Genomic DNA, 12,158 nt, shown 5'->3' with positions numbered 1-12,158 from the left:
CTTTTTCTAAACTCACTTTAAAGTACTATAAATAATAGTTAGTTTAAAAAACAAGTTGTAACTTATTAATTATATTCAAATTGTTTATTCAAACAAATCAAACAAACCATTCTCAGTTTAAAAAGTCTAGAGGGAAATATTTCAGCATGAGCAGACTTCTTTCGTTTCAAGTAGACGGGTAAAGCAAATATCCAGTGGATGAAACATGGAACTAATTGGAATACTACTTGTTGAAAACAATCACTAAAATGGGGAGTTGCCGAGTTCAGAAATTCTGTTAGGTTCTAAAACAAAAAAAAAATTTCAACATATTTAATAGAGATTGAATTACATAAATCACAATAACCTAAGATTTTTTCTTGAAATTAAAATAATGATGTTTAAAGTACATGTTCCTTTTCTTTGCCAGCATAAACTATAAACTAAACAAAACTAAATGAATTGATTAATGTTCATTTTAGTAAAATAAAAACTTTGTACTATTACAAGCTTTTATCTTCTAAACAGTAAGAAGTTGTTGCAGGCATTATAATACAACAATATCTCTACTTTTTTTCAACTGTTTTTATTTCTAATGTGCTTTTTTTGCATAAAAAAACTAGTTAAGTTATTCAAACTCTAAAATAAATTAAAAAAAAAAGTAAAATGTGTACAGAATTTTTCTATAAAACGTGCAATAGACAAAAACTTTGCTAATTTTTAAATAAAGAAGTTACAGAACTACAAGTACAATAAAATTTAGATACATTATAATATTTATTTTTGCATCAGTAAAAAAACAGTTTCAAAGCAATGATTGTTTAAATACATTTTAAAAAGACTAATGTAAATAAGACTACATAGTATGTTTTATCATTAATTAAAACTATAAGATGTATACACATGTCTTTATAAAAACAGGTTACAAAAGCCTTTTTTTCTTTGTAAACAACCATTAATTTATTTTGATTTTTAATTTTATCAACTTCGTATATTTCAATCAAAATAAGTAAAAAACAAACTTTTAAAATTCACTAATGTCATGGTTGCTACTGGTTTTTGAATAAAAACTTTTATGATGCCAAAAACGTTTTTTCTATATGATTGTGTCAAATCGAAACTTTACTACTAAATATGTAAAATTTGCTTAAAATTCTAGATTTTTTAGTGATTTTTATTTCTCAAATTTGGATTTTTCCAGGATTCCAGGTTTTGTAGCAACCCTGTAATATTTTCAAAAAGTCATAAATTCAAAGATTTTCAATGATTGTTTTTTTCCTATGATTATGTTTAAAATGTTACGATTTAGAACATAAAGGTTATGTGGCCATCCTAACAAAAACAAGTTCTAAAAATTAAGAACAAGTATATTTATCGAAGTAAAAATTATAATAAACAGCACTAAATAAAAACAAGTACTTACAAAAAACTTCTCTTCACCACATACTTTAGAAGCTAGATCCATTTTTCTTTTTTTTTTGTAAAAACTAGTATTCCAATGTACTATTCATATTTAATTCTGTGAAATTTAAATCAGTTCAGTAAATAGATGATTTATAACAAAATTTATAATAAAATACTGTTGACAAACACATATAACTGCTTATCAGAAAAAATTGATTTCTTATAAAAAAGCTTGAGATTTTATACTTATTTTTTTCAACTAAAATTAGAAAAAAACTTAAAACTAATTATTTTTTAGGACAAAGTGTTGCTAATAAATATTTTCACTATAAACAAAAAACTTTTAGCAATATTTTTAAGCATAAAAAACAATAAAAACAGGACAAAATAATCAAGCCATAGTAAAAACCTTAGTGGTAAATTGATGTTTTAATTGATAATATTTCTAATTTTTAAACTACAAAATAAGTTAGAAACTGCAAAATATTGTATACTCTTTTCGTGAACTAATTCAGTGGTCTTCAAAGTGTGCACAAAATCTGTTTTGGTGTAAATGGAAAATTATTTAAAACTTGAAACTTACACTAGATATTCTGAAGTTGATGATGAAGAGCTAAAAAAATATTTTAGGCATTTTTAATGATAGTTTTGAAACTTATACTAGAAACTATGGAAAATTTTCATAAAATTGGGGACCATAAGTTGTAAAAGAGAAAGCAACAAGGCCATAATTTGAAACTTACACTAGATATTCTGGAGTTGAGTACAAAAAGCAAAAAAAAGTGTGAAGCGTTTTTAATGATAGTTTTTTAGCAATCTTGTCAGAGATGGCCATAGATTTTTTAATTTCTTTAAAGGTTGTCTTTTAATGAAAAAGTTTGGAAAAACCTGCCTAAGACATTATGAGAAAATTGTACATTGGGGTGCACATTTTTTTTTTTTGCAATTTTGGGTGCACATACTTTATTTAGCATGACAACCACTGAACTAACCAAAATTAATTTATGATGCTTTTACCTAAAAATAAAAGTCAGGAGGAAATCCTTGAAAATATTTAAAACATTTCATTCTAACAAGATTTTGTAAACTATAGCCTACAATGGAAATTACACCACCACTCATTTAAACTTTGATTTGTAAAATCATTTACACTCACATTTTTTCAGTTGTCTTTTCTACAAGAGCAACCATAAATAAATAAATATTAAAAGAGATAGAGGAATATCTATAAAAATAGGATGTTGAGTATAAACAAAATAGAAGCAAATTTACTTTAAAACAGATTAAAATATGTTTTTTACATATTCTTTGAGTCAGATATATTTTTTGCAATGATTTTTTAAAGATATGTAAATGTTTCAGTTTAACTTAATTATATATCACACAAAACAGTCAAGGACAACTTTAAAACACAATGATACAGTGTAGTACACTGAAAATTCTCTATTTATTTTTTGAAACTATTTAAGTTGTTTTATTGAAAACTTATAAAATTATTAGAATATACCTATTAAATTCAAAACTAGTTGTTAAAAAATTTATAGTTCTTTGTTTTTTTTAAATACAACACACTTTTAATTTAGGGTGACAGAATTTAGAAAAATCAAAATGTTGTAAAAATTAATATTAAAAACCTCTACATAGCTTGTCTACATGTGTTTAAGTATGATTTTGTAAGGAAATATACAGTATACTTGTAATTAAAAAAACTGTACTAGATTTACTCACTCAGCACTGTCAGCAGTGCAAACTCAATCTTGTAATAGCTTGTTTAGGTAACAACATCAATTTGAAACTTAGCAGATTGTAGCATGCATTGTTTTGTGCTAAACTGCTCGATTCCGAGCTCGATACAGGTCTACTTTAATTGTTGTAGAAAAGTTGTTACAATAAATTTAAAACTATTGACTAAGAAAAAAATCTGCTTACATTAAAAAACAGTTTTTAGTAACGAATTTATATATTGGATAGTGCAGAAGCTTAATTTTTTAACTGTAAATGTTAATACACAATATAAAACTTTCTGAGCTGATAACGGAAATAAGTTGAAGACTTTGCATTTACATTTATCATGAATGTTGTTATACTCTTTTTATAATATTTTGAATTAAAAAATGTTTTCAAAAATTATCATTTTTGCTTTCTTTAACGATACTACTTTATTTATTAAAAATAAATGCTTAAAACTGTAATTTTTTAAGTAAAGTACATTTACTATAAAGAGTTTTAAAAGTTTGCTAAAAAAAGTTGTGCTTCATTTTGAACAACATTAATGTTTGATAAAACTAAAATTTTAATTAAATAAATATTTAAAAAACTAAAAGATATGTACTAAAATCAGTTTCGTTCTTATTAGAACTCATTAGTCACTGCAACTATTTTAAATGAATGTTGCTCACGGGAGACTTTTTTCAGTAAAGTGCATCCCGCGAGCAATTCTTGTAAGATGACTTGCCCGCGACTTATAAAATACACTTGAGCCGACCCCTAAATGAACATTAAAATTTAAATAACTACAACAGATAGAGCTATTTTATATAAGACAAATTTTTATTAAATATTCTTAAAGATCTTTTTTACTAGATTAGAATTTTTTTACTAATTAAAAGTAATCTTCACCTGCACACTTTAAAGTTTTTAAACTCAAAACAAATAAGTGTTACGCGATATATTTTTGAAAGCTATTTATCTACAAATAATGTTTAATGCCTTTTATTGTGTAATGGAAAAATATTGGAAAAGCTGTATTATTGATTCTGTAAGAACCAAAGTGTGTGAGTATATGCATACGAATAAACTATTAAATAACTAAAAATATATACAACTGTTATACTATGTCACTTAACAACTACAAAAAGACAAAAGCAAAATATTGTTACGAGTTTTTTTTTATAGTTAAATTCACTAAGAAAGAGCCGTTACACTTTGCTTGTTTGGTATATAAAACTGTAATTAAAATCTAATAATCAAGTAAAACGGTATACTGTGCAAAGTGTATAAACTGAACGCCGAAATTTAACACAATTAAGCACACTTAACACCGCTGGCGAAACACAAAATTTCTGATTCTCTGACTCGAAGCTCAACTACTTGACTGTGGTTTTGAAGTCTAAGCTTAATTAGAACTTAATGTGTTTCTTAGTGATTATAGACTTAACTGTTTGGAGTACGTAACAACTTTGCTTAACTTGAAAGCTGTGGCACGAGCCTTTGAAAACAGAAGTAGCATGAAATGGTTTAGGTTAAACCTATCTATGTTGATTTGGCGGCAAAGTTAGTTAATACAAGCGACGTTAAAAATTATGCAAAACTTAAATAAAAAGTTCAGTGCTAGCTTTAAAGGTAGGACAAAAATATATTACAACTTTAGTGTCACCTAGCCGCATTACTAAACATTAAATAAGCTGTGTATCAAATGTTTAATAGCATAAATGCTTCTCCATTTTGAACTTAATCTATGAAGGTTTGAAACTAAAGTAACGTTTTAATTTAGTATAAGTATAAACATCTCATAAAAAAAAATATAAATATAGCTGTAAAAAAATAAATTACAGCTAATTTATAAAGAGCTACTACATAAATATAAACTTTTATAAACAAAATAATATTTTACAAACCGTTTTTTGATTATCCGATAATCACCTAAATTTGTTTTATTTTTTTTTTTTAACCTTCGCATAAGCGTAAAACAGTTTGTAAGAAATAAAATAATTTAAAAATTTATATAACTTTGTCTAGTTATAATTTTGTAAAGCTTTATCTTTTAAAAGATTTAGTTTTAGATATATTTATCATTTTCATTAAACTTTTGAAATGGATCTTAACGATTTTGAAGACAATGGCAAAGTTTTTTTGTAACAATTAATAAAATTTTAAACACAAAATTTTTATTCTGCAACCTTTTAAACTAATTTTATAATTAAACAGTATGTAACTTAATCTTAAAATGATTTATATAAAAACTAGCTTTCTTTTAATATTTAACGTAAATTTTTGCCTACTAAATAACATAAGTTTTTGATACTTTTATCACTCTATTTCTTAAGAGTAGATTTATAGATCAATGTAAAATAAAGATTTGTAAAATGATTTTGAGTATAAAAATGATACTCACGCATATTTTTAAAAACAACATTCAAATACAGTTAAATACGTTGATTGTTACAAGGTTAAGTTTTTTTTTTGATATTTTACTAGTTTTTTTTTTTACTTTTATATAAAAAAAATCATATTTAAAAAGCTAAACTGCTTTATAGATCGCTTGGTTTAATTATCATTCATAAATGCATAGGCTTAGTTTTATATTTTACTTTAATTTTACTAACAATCAGTAGATGCTAAATTTTGTAGTAGTATCTTTAATATATAAGATTATAACAAGACTTTTCAAACAAATTTATAAATTTTTAAATGAAATTATTAAATTTTAATTTATTTATTTTTAAAACTTAAACATAAACTGAAAAACATTATCAAATTAAATGTTTGCGAAAATTTATACCGTAATGCATTTTAGAAGGGTGTTGATGTACTCCGGGCTACCTGGGTCTCTAGCTTTGTGTGAAACCGTCTTTGTAACAGATTCGGCAGTTTCGACAGGAGCCAGATTAGCAGTAGCTTCGGGCCATCTTTATTTTTAGTTGCTACCTCGTTCTGCGACCGAGTGCAAGAAAGTTTAAGAGCTAATACCTTATTCGTTTCACTTATAATACAAGTTTAAATATAGACTAACAAGTATCTATATGCTTTATTATACAATAAAATCCAAGAAACAATAAGAAAGGTTTACTACTTGAGAAAGCTTCTTGCAGTTCACAATTCTAGTTGTGCTGTAACAAATGGTTGCTCGTACAGTTTACTAGTTCAGAAAATAGGGACTTATACTTCCTCGTTGACACCGGATGTAGAGCGCGCGAGATATAAACATACAATATTGAAATAAAGAAAATGAAATATAAAAGTTATAAGTTTATGCCACCGAATGCGTGGGCTTATGCGTGGAGTTCAATGTTCAAATTGATCCAAAGTGGAAGTTTTTACTGTAGGACAGCTTGTCTACTACAGTATGCGTAGGCTTATGAGTATGGCACTTTAACTACTCAAATCGAGTTGTACCCCCGTCGACGTTGCTAAAGTAGGTATACAAAATGTATATAAAACAAGATAAAAAAACTACGAAGTTATGAAGCTAAGTACAAAGTAAATATTTCAGACAAACAAATACAAGGTTGTGCCGGAAATCATCTAGCTTTTCCAAGATGGCGACTTATGCTCAAATTTGCGAGCAGCAGAGTTTCGCTTCGTGCTTGATTCGAGGTAAATGACCTAATTCACGCTCTGATTGGGCGTATTTATAGTTTTTCGATTCTCTTTCTGGAGTTTTCGATTGCAAAACAGTTCCGCATGACAAAGGCGTGATTACAATTATAACATGCTGATTGAAGCATGATTGGTAGTTAATTCTACATGGCATTAAGAAAAATGCGTCCACTAGCAGTTGTTATTATTTGTCGAAAACAATGTTTTTGTAAAACAAAGTGTTTTTGTTATTTTCAGAATTATTAATAAAAAAACGATTCAAAAATGAAATTATTTATAAACTCGACTTTTGGACTATCGAAGCGAAAATAATAAAGTTTTCACGTCGATGTCCAACATCGACCTTATTAAAACTTTTACTTTTTTTAATGAGTAAACTTTTTGAAAGCAAAAAAAAAAGTATCCTATTTGTCAAAAAGTCGTTCTCTATATAGTATTTAAATTTTAGAGTAGAGTTTTAGAACAATTGGTGACAAAAGAGTAAAAAGAAGGATAAAAAAATTCAAAAAAAAAAGTATGCATACTAACAAAAAGTAAAAGATAAAATGCATTACATTACAAAATAAATTTATTTTCTTAGTTGTATAAAAGATTGTATTATCATTTAATACTGTTTATATTTTGAAATATTTTTTCACCTAAATCTCAGTCTTAACATTAAAACTTGATTTATTTAGTTTCTTAAGTAAAAATTTTGAGTAAAAACTTGGTTTTATTTTAATATAATTGTTTAAATGCTATTTTCCATGACTTTCACATATCTTTTTTTAGATTTATCAAAGAACTGACGACTTGTCAGTGACGAGGTCTTTGACCGAAACTTAGTTTGTAAAATAAATTTTTGAAAGAATAAATTCATTAATTAACATGAACATTTAATAAACCATGTTTTGGTTTTAAGAAAACAAATAAAGAGTTCTCAACCACTGGAAGAAAAATAATGAATATATTCTTTCATGAATTTATTTTACAAACTAAGTTTCGGTCAAAGACCTCGTCAGTGCTTAAAAAAATCTAAAATGATATGTAACAGTCATGGAAAATAGCATTTAAACAATTAAATTAAAAACAAATTTTTACTCAAAATTTTTACTTTAAAAACTAACAAGCAAAATTTTAATATTAAGGTTGAACTTAAGGTAAAGTTAGAATTTTAGTTAAGATTAAAATCAATATAACATCAATAATAATAATAAAAGCTATATGTAGCTTTTTTTTTTCTTCTAGTTAATTTTTAAAGTAAACATTGCTTAAACAAAAATTTGGTTATTAAAGTGATCTTAAACTTTTCAGATGTATTTTAATAAAGCTTATTTTAATCGTGACGTAACTATTGAAAATTTAAACAATCTTGTGCTTGTAATAGCTATGGAAATTTTGAAATCCCTCCCGAATGCTTTATATAAAAACTTATAGTTAAGATAAATTATTACCTAAAAACAAAACAAGTTAAATTTTAATATTAAAATTGAATTGGGGGTAAAGTTTAAATTTTAGTTAAGTTTCAAAATCGAAGAACAACACATATAATAATAAAAGCTTTATGTAGCTCTCTATTTTCTTCTAATTGATTTTTAAAGTAAACATTGCTTAAATAAAAATGTAGTTAATAGTATTAAGTGAGCTTAAGTTAAGATGCATTTTGGTCGAGCTAATTTTTACTGTGACTTAAATATTGAAAATTTAAGTAATTTTGTACTTGTAGTAGTTACGAGAATTTGAAATTTTGCTTGAATGATTTTTATAAAAAAACTTTTAGTTTCAAGAAGGTTTTATGCATGCTCTAAATAAATTTTTGTGTAGCTATTATTTTCTTGAAGCTAAAAGTTTTTTTTATAAATACAGCTTTTATGATTGTGGTTAAGACTTAACTAAAATTTAAACTTTACCTCAAATTCAATCTTAATATTAAAATTTAATTTGTTTTATTTTCTAAGTAAAAATGTTGAGTAAAAATTTGTATTTATTTTAATTCAATTGTTTAAATGCTATTTTCAATGACTTTTATATATCGTTTTAGATATATTTAAGCACTGAAGAGGTCTTTGATCGAAACTTAGTTTGTAAAATAAATTCTTGAAAGAATAAATTCATAAACCATGTTTTGTCAAACTTCGGAAAAAATCTAAAAATTGAAAAAAAGTTAATCGAAGTATCAAAAAAAAACTTTTCATACGAAGCAATGCATAAGAATGTGTTGAAAAGTTTTATCGAAATGTTTAAGTAATATCAGTTTAGTTTGAAAAAAAATTGTTTTTAATGTAATTATACTTAATTTAAAACTGTAAAGTAGAGTACTTTAAAGAAAAAAACTTATGTCAGCACACATAAACTAAAAATTTAAAATTTCTTTGGCATAAGTTCTAAAAAATCTGATTGTTGCTGACTTAAATATTTTGAATACATACCAAATACAATGCAGCTGTATTTGATAAAAATAGCAATCAAAAAACTCACTTTTTTAAGCATAGTTTTTTTTTTGGTTTTACTTATATATTTTAAACAAATGAAGCAAGTTAAAATAAAAAACGTTTTTATCATGTAACTGTTAATTTTTAAATGGCAAGTGTGTTAATAAAAGTAAAGATCTTTTTTCTCAACAAAATAACAAAAATATTCTATAACATAGAATAAACAACTTGTTGTTTAACTTTTTGATACCATAAGCTTATGAACTTGACGATGTTAAGTTATTACTAGTTTAAAATATTTACACTTAAACTACTAAACTCATGCAGTAGAAAAAAAAAGATTAACAACTAAATTGACACTTTCAATAAAACTACTTAAGTAGTGTAAAATATTGAAACAAATTAAATAAGAGATATTTTTATTTAAAAAAATACTTATACAGTAAAAAAAAATTATATAGTTTTTAGTATTTTTCATTATATGTATTAACAAAAGAGTTTTTTTTAATTAATTAAAAAAATTATACTTTCGTTTTGTATTACTGTAGACTTTAATATTTGACTTAAGTTGTTTTGAAAGCTATTAGTATTTGAATTTATCGGATTAGTTTTGACTACTTTTACTTCTATTCAAGATGATTGGGAAACTGATCCATGAAAACTTATGTTAAGAAGAAGAGCAAGGAAAATATTAACATACAAAAAACAAACAGTGATAAGTAAAGCTTCGAAAAATAACATTTGTAGCAATCTGATAGCTACTAAAAAATTGCTCTGAGCTTGAATGTTTAAACATAGGCTTAATTAAAGAATAGCTGTTGAATTTCACTGTGAATTGTGTCAATGCGGAAACTATCTAAAAACAGTACTAAAAAATCGAATACATCAGCATGTATTAGTATAAAGTGACAAGATTTCGGAGTTATAACTAATATTAAATTAGTTTTCTTATTATTTGAAACCAGAGAAAAGAATGTTGGGAACAATGTTGCAACTGCTCAACTTAAAAAGGCGATTTGTTGTAAAATCAAAGCACCATATAACGTTAAATATCTACAAAGATTATTGTTTTATATTCTTTAAGAAAAAAAGAATAGAATGCAGAACTTGTGTGAAAATTATGAAAAAGAATTTACAAGATTACACAAAAAAGACAATCCGTAGAAGATAAAATGACATAACTTTTTATGTTCTGAAAAGGAGCTTTTATGTAAATAAGTTTATTAAATCCTAGAATAGGGGTTTCATTTAAGTAATTTTTTTATAATCCAATTTACCATCATAAACATTTTTTTTTCACAAAATTCAAAGTAACAAAAGAAAAAAAAATAAAAGCTCATGAGTTAAATTGGTTAACTTTTTAAAGTCACTTTAAAAGGGATAACATGAAAACTGTTTTTTTATGATTCTGATTTATGATCTTCAAACTAATTTAACTTTTGTCTTAATTATTTGTTTATTGCCAGGTCAAATATAGTTATTAAAATGATTAATTATATAGTTACATTGTGCATTTATAGTAGTTTTTCATTTGTACATGTGTCAACCAATGGATTTTTTTCTTTCAACACGACATAAACGAATTGAGTTATTTACACATATATGGTGTGAGGCTTGATGACCGAAAGGTCTTTCTCCACACCAATCCATTGACCATAGTTGTGAGAGTTCACTTTTTTCTTTCTTTCTTTCTTTCTTTCTTTCTTTCTAACTATGTATTAAGTACATACAAGTTTTATAACTATTTATAAATAAGTTCAAGGAAATATATTTATTATTTTTTCTACGTTTTTTACAAGGATTAAATTGGCATAATGTAAAGATATACTAAAGTTTTGCATAATTTAGAAGATTGTTGATTAAAATAAAAACACAAATAAAAACATTTTTTAGATTTGTAGTTTTTATTTTATTTTTTTATGTTAGAAAAACATCAGAAGAGCTCATTCTCCCCTCTGCAACGGTAAACATTTTCTGAAGGTCAAGCCAGTGAGTTTGAGCTCATCACATGTTATTTCACCTGCCCTTTTTTGAAATTTACTAAGAAAAAATTTACCTTTTATTTAAAAATAAAACTAAATCTGTCTATAAACTATTTTTTTAAAATAACCAAACTAAAATAAAAATGAAATTAAAAGTTAATTCTAACCCTTTATTGAAAAAACCCCTGTCAACACTCAAACCCTGCAAACATGTGTATCAAACACTCACAAGGTTAAAATCCCAACACCAAAAAACCACAAAGTGTGGGAAAATGATGAAGCTCAAATCCCCAAATAATTATCCGCCAACGCTACAACAAAAAACACATCAACAATCCAATCATGTGATCACTGCCACCAGTGTGAACTTACAATCATGCTATCTAAAGGTTTTAGAAAAACTTGAACCAATTCAAGACTAGTTTGAAGTATTTTAGTTTGTTTTATAAATTCAAGCTTGTTAAAAGTTTTCTCTGATCTCAGGTACTCCAGAATTTAAAAATTTTAGACTAACTTTTTTGACTTAGAAATCTATTGTTTTTCTTATAAGTTATGTGTTTTTCCAATATATTTTTTTAAATCTGTGATTGACTACAAAAAAAAGCCTAATGTATGAACTTTATGTCAGCTATTATAGAAAATAAAAAAGTTGTTTAATTCTAATTAGTTCTAATTAATTCTAGTTATTTTTGTAAAAAGTTCGAAATACTGATGGTTAGCATTTATTGTCAGTTTTGTAAAAATCTATAAAAAAAATATATCATTTTTTTTTGTTTATTGAGCTTGACACCTAAAATTTTACATAGGTGTTTCTTGCTTTATTTAGAAAAAATATTCTTTTAGAACAAATCAAATTTTAAGTATTTACTTTAAGGGCATAGGGGGGGGGGGTAAACACCCTTTTTTGGTTTTTGATTTTATTTTATATAGTTTTTACTAAGCTACAAGATGCTTTTTACAGATTTAAAAATTTTTAAATAACTTTTAAGATATAGCCGGTCAAAGTCGGAGGCAACAATAGAATCCTTATGGGATGCGCAAACTAAAACGGCAAAAATAGACT

This window comes from Thalia democratica, chromosome 4 (assembly GCF_965202585.1).
Source record: "Thalia democratica chromosome 4, ktThaDemo2.hap1.1, whole genome shotgun sequence".
NCBI lineage: Eukaryota > Metazoa > Chordata > Thaliacea > Salpida > Salpidae > Thalia > Thalia democratica.
The sequence above is the reverse complement of the archived record's forward strand: the minus strand, read 5'-3'. Positions refer to the sequence as shown.